Here is a 6,328-nt window from a genome sequence, read left to right on the forward strand (position 1 = left end):
ACACCTTTGCAAAATAAACAAGAATATCCATTTTTATCAGCATAGAAATGAAACAATGTTTTTCACAAAATTAGGTACAAACAAAACATCTCATAAAATTAACTTAAAACTATTGTTCAACAATAAGTAAACATCTATAACAGCCTTGGCAGCAACTCTTGCTCCATTGCCCATCCTTAAGAAGGTCACACCTTCCCTAAGCTTTCTACTTCCTCCCATCACCTACAAATCATTACAGAGATGTGAACCACATCCGGTATCCAATACCCAAGAAGTAGAGTTAATTGAAATGTTTACTTTGATATAGAACACACCGTTTCCAGAACTCTTCTGGGCCAGATATTCTTTGCAATTTCGCCTCCAATGTCCAGGCTTCTTGCAGTGATGACAAAAATCACTAGTCTTGTCAGCCTTAACTGGTGTGGCTGCCACAACGGGATTTGGAGATTGCCTCAACAAGGGCACGTTCTTCTTGGGACGTTGGAAAGAACGCTTCTTTCCCTTCCCATGTGGATCAATCTTTGTACCAGATGAAGAACCCACATAAAAAACCAACTTCTCTTTCTTGATGGTTGATTCAAACGTAACAAGCATATTCACCAACTCCTCAAGGGTCGGCTCCATCTTGTTCATGTTGAAGTTCACCACAAAAGGATCAAATGAGTTAGGCAATGATAACAGCAACACGTCGGTGGTCAACTCCGAAGGCAAGATCAGATCCATGCCAACGAGCTTGTCCACGAGCCCAATCAACTTCAGGCCATGCTCATGGACCGAGGCCCCATCTCGCATGCGCAAAGTGATCAGCTCCTTGACGGTAGCATGCCTAAGAGGCCGTGTTTGCTCACCAAAGAGCTCCTTGAGATGCAAATGAATGTCAGCAGCACTCTTTGCATCCTCAAAACGCCTCTGCAGCTCATCATTCATAGAAGTCAGCATATAACACCTGGCTATCAAGTCATGGTCACACCATTCCTTGTAAGCCTGCAATTCCTCAGGAGTGCAGTCAGTCGGAGCCTCAACAGGGGGCGACTTAGTCAGTGTATATGCTACCCTTTCCGAATTCAAGACGATTTTCAGGTTTCTTAACCAAGTGAGGTAATTAGGTCCAGTTAATATGTGTTTGTCGAGTATTACGGATATCGGATTGCGAATCGAAGACATTGTCAATTTGTACTGAAAAGTAAAAACAGATAAATGTTGATGTCTATTTTAAAATATTTAGTAAGATATGAAGTTTGGACTTTTACTTCATAAATATTTGCTCCCACTGTTTTGACAACTTTTACTACCCTCTAGTGAAAACGGGAAACTCCTTTCCTCAGTAGGTACGTAAGGTCCAATTAGCGAATTATGATCCCCAATAATATCAGCCAATCACAATTCCTAAAAGCTAGTTTCCAATTGCATCACAATGCAACCCTGTACGTAAACTTTTGTCTCACGTTTGATTAGGACCCAATAATATGACGTCGTTTATCTTCACGTGTCAAGCCTTACCCATCGATGTTGAACCTTAATGGATGGTCGCCATGAGTTCCCCCAATAATATGAGCCGAAATCATGGGAGTTCCATGTAGTTCACATCACCATGTCAATGGATGTCACAGCTTTCCGGCACCCAGGGCCCCCAATAATATGAGCCGAGCCCCGAGGACGGGTAGCGTTCATCATGCACCCATTGTCGATGGAAGACATGGAAATTATAAACAAATTTATAATTCCCCTTTTCGGGCTTGATATTAATTTTGAATCTTATTCAAAATGAGGGTTTTTAATTTTGAAAGGTCTCATCATTAATTTTATTTAAAAGATCGCCATGTTTGATCGTATGTTTGCCTGATTCATGCAACTTTGTTATTATCATAATAATAACGCACATACTCATTATTTATAACATATCATGCATATATTATAAACAGTAAACAAAAGAAGGATGATCAATCGCCCCAAAACTAATGGCCCGTGTGAGCTAAACACGGGCCTAGGTCCAATCCTAGGCAAATGCAAGGGATGGAAATGCAACTATTACATTAGCTTCCAATATTTACATGTCTTCGATCTTCATAATCATCATGGCCACCATCTTCCAATCTTGATTATCCACTATACTAATATTTACAAATAAATATCCATGGAAAATAGGGATACATCTCATGGGGTGGGAACGGGCCATAAACCAAGCCCACTTTATAAATTGATAATTATTACACTCATTCAACACAAAATATCCTAGCATACACCTAGCAAATTGGGCTTGGGCTTTTGATCATCCTTCATGCATAATATCACATATCATACACCATCAATTAATTATCACAATAGTTAATTGATCCAATATTATATATCTTGATCCAATCACTAACCGCCACGATTATAAACTAAATTAACAAAGTATACAAACACCTTTGTCTACTTTCAAATTAATTTATTTATAACCGAATTTCTTGTAAATCACCATTTACTATAAATATTTAAAGCCCAACTTAAAATATTTATTTCATGAGAAAATATTTGCAACTTTTGTAATTTTAAACTTAAGGGCCCAAAAACTCATTTTTCACCAAAAATATTTTGGCCCATTTAAAATTCACAAATATGTTAACCATCTAGTGGCCCAACAACATCAAGGCCCATGACACTTTGATTATCCAAAACACTTTTGGAAACCCTAGTCGTCATCGCCGTCGCCGGAGCTCCGTCGCCGGATTCCAGCGAACTTACCAAAATATTTTTTTTTAAATAAAAACATGGGGCTGTTCGGGCAGCCAACTTGGTGCCCAAAATTTCCCCGAAACCGGCCTTGATTCGATGCAAAATATTAGTCTCATGCGGTTAGAAATCAATCTCAATATAATATCTTGTAATTGCTACACAAAATCGTAACCATAGCTCGGATACCACTTGAAAGGGGATCGGTTACAGTGATCGGAAGCGCAACGGAAGTTTAAAAATCGAATTTTTTACAAGAAATTTTCGTCCACCCTTATAATGTGTAGCAAATACAATAAAACACAAAAATGACATTCATAGTGTGTTTAGAAAGATATACCTATCAATCACAAGGATTGATGTATGGCTCCAACTAAGGTGTAAACACCTTAGCTCTTCAATGGTAGAAACTATCTTCAAGCTTCCTTTGAGCACTCCTTGCTCAACTATTAAGCCCACCACCAACTAGGTAGATCCCCTCTTAATTTGCACTAGAAAACTAAGAGGATTTTTCAATGAGAAGTGCAAGATTTCCTCAACCAAAAATTGAAGAAAATGGAGAGAATTTTTTGTGTGTAAGTTTCGGCCCTTGCATCTCAAAAATTGGGAGAGGAAGACTTATCTTGGTCTTGCAAAAAGCAAAAGGCAAAAATAGCATGCCAAGCCTTGATATTTGAAAAAGTTGTCTCCAACTCTTCACCTCCCATGCATGCAATATTATATGGTGTTTTTAACAATTAAAAACCATGGACTAAATTTATTTATCTCAAACATTTTGAGATTAATTAAACATTACTTGAATTTACTCAAGTCCACTAGTTAAATAATTTATTTAAATTGAGCTCTACAAGACTCAATATAATTTAATTAATTCAACACTTGAATTAATTTAATTATTTGGACTCTACTAGGTTCACTAGTGTTTAATTAATTCAACACTTGAATTAATTTAATTTAGTCCATAATAATCTTTATGAAAATCACAATTTTCAAATACATTATTCACTTGGCCAACTTTTAATTTAGGAACACATTCATAAATTAAAATTTACATTTCTCTCATAGAAGTCATACTTCTATTTTTCTTTACGCTTATAAACTCATTTATAAGCCGTTCAACACATTGAACTATTTCTCTTCTCAACGGGATCTAGAAAGCTAGTACTTGTGTGGCCCTCAATGGTTCATTGATACAACTAGCCGTGGGTTCACATCTCCATGTGATTCGGAATAAACATGTCCTTATATGAGCATACCCCAATTGCTCCATTCTTACTTATATACTCTTTGATAATAAGAACGTCAGAACTCAAGTCTGATAGTACCCAACCAATCATGTTAAACGCCTAGCAGCATCGCTTACATGATTCCCTAGGTATCAAATGATAGTGCCTGCAAAAACCATTCAATTATGGTTAGCGTACAGTACGGTCCCTTCAACTCATATATCCCGACCGATTCGACAACCATTGGTTTATCGAGAGTTGTCAATGAATCGATACTATGTGTCATGTTGTAGTTGCATCGATGGTGTAATCTATGAAACCCATTTCATAATTACCACCATACTCTGATCAGAGATTTCATACTACATACACATAGGATATCCATACCCGAAGGTAAGCGGTGAATCCCCGACTACAATGCATCGACTCCTATATGTTTCGACAATACACCCAACCTTGCCACCTGATGACCCCTTGAGAGTCAGTAAACAAGTCAAAGTGTAATGCTAGCACATAGAGTCTCAATGTTGTCCCGGGTCATAAGGACTAATGGTGTACAACCATAAACTAGGACTTTTCCACTCGATAAGTGAGAACCACTTGGAAAGTCCTTTTATGGAGGGTTGTTCAGTGCACTCTACAAGGAGCACCTATCTGCATGTTCGGACATCACAATGTCCCCCCTACCAATGAAACATGGTACTCACATCGCAGATACTAGTCTCGAACTCGAGCGGCCTATATCCTTCTTAGCGGCGGCTGAATCGACTAGGAATTGTTTAGAATATACAGTATTCCAAATATGATTTTCATGATACTCATCATATGAGTATCTCATATTCTTTCTACTATTTGTATATTCAAGGGCTTTATCTATGCAACTAGCATGGATATACAGATAAAGATTTGCCAAAACAATAATTTCAAATATTATTAAAATAAAGACTGCTTATACATAGAGTTTCATTGTGAACACTCGGCCAACACTTGGCTCGACGGGCACCTACTCTAACAAATTCATCCTCTACTTGATTGTGATGCAACCCGAACCCCTCGAGCCTTGTTTCCAACCCTTCATTGGTTGGATGAAGGGCAACATTCAACATCTTCAAGCGTCCTCTCGGGATTGGTTCTTGAAACGCATAGTGGCTGGCTAGATTCATATCATTTGAGTTCATTCAAAAATCAAACTTATCAAGATTCGTTCTTGTGGCGTTTGTCGATTGATATCATACGGATTGTCAGGGACTAGTTCCTTGAAGGTTCGTCTGTTTCTCAATTGTTTAATCCGTGAATATTTATTGCTAAGTTTTTATAATTTAGAAGTGAATTTCACACATTCAAACTTGATTCAAAAGATCGGGTCAACAACGATTCTTTGTTCGTTATTGAATTGAGGGCGCTATTCGATTTTAATCCTGTTTGCTATTCGCTCGTACAAAGATTCATATCATTTGGTATCAGAGCTTTGGCTCATTGAATTCAAGTAAGTTTACCCTTCGTTCTATTATCAGATCTAAATTTTCTTTCGTTCTGCTTTCAGATCTGATTTGTTATATTATTCTTCGTCGTTCGTGAATTTGTGATACACGAAATTTTGTGCCTTATTTTTTTCTTTGAATTTTCGGAATTCTAAGAGGTAAAAAAAAAAGAGTACCAAAAATCCAAAAATTCCCTATTATTTCTTTTTTGTAATTTGTTCTATTCTCTGTTGTGAGTCATATACACTTGTCTCACACCGTCAAAAAAAAAAATTATTATTATCATTCACCTTCAAATTTCTTGTCTACACAGTCCAAGTGAGTCGATCACAATTGTTCACAAATTGAACTTGATTGTTTTGATATACAAATACAAAGCTTGAACACACCTTCAAGGATACTATCGAATTTGAGTGAAAAATACTTGAGTGCGAGTGTATTTTCTTTGGAGTGAACGGTGAGTATTTGTTGTGAGCAAAAAAAAAAATAATTAAGAGAGGAGAGACGAGTGAATTTCTTTGGAGTGACCGTGAGCATTTGGGTGAGGATCATTTTGTTTTCTACTAACGTTTTCTTGCAGGTACAAATTTGAAATTAAATGGAGAGGGAGGTAGGAGACAGTTCGAACCGGGGTTGTCTAAGGTTCAAATGGAGGCGTTGTTTGGGCATTTTAGTAGGATGATGAGGAATGAATTAGAGCCCTTACATGAGAGGTTTGATAAACTTGAGGTTAGTACTAGCGGGAGTAAGTCTAAACCTAAGGATGTGGGTAGAGGAGAAGAAGAGGAAGAATATGATTTGGGAGGAGATGAGGAAAGTCAAAATGAGAATTGGGGTAGGAATGGAAGAGGTAGAGGATTTGGGAGAGGAAGAAGAGAAGCCGTACGGGGCAGATATGATGGGAATAGG

This window comes from Primulina tabacum, chromosome 4, assembly GCF_025594145.1.
Source record: "Primulina tabacum isolate GXHZ01 chromosome 4, ASM2559414v2, whole genome shotgun sequence".
In the NCBI taxonomy this organism is placed as follows: Eukaryota; Viridiplantae; Streptophyta; class Magnoliopsida; order Lamiales; family Gesneriaceae; genus Primulina; species Primulina tabacum.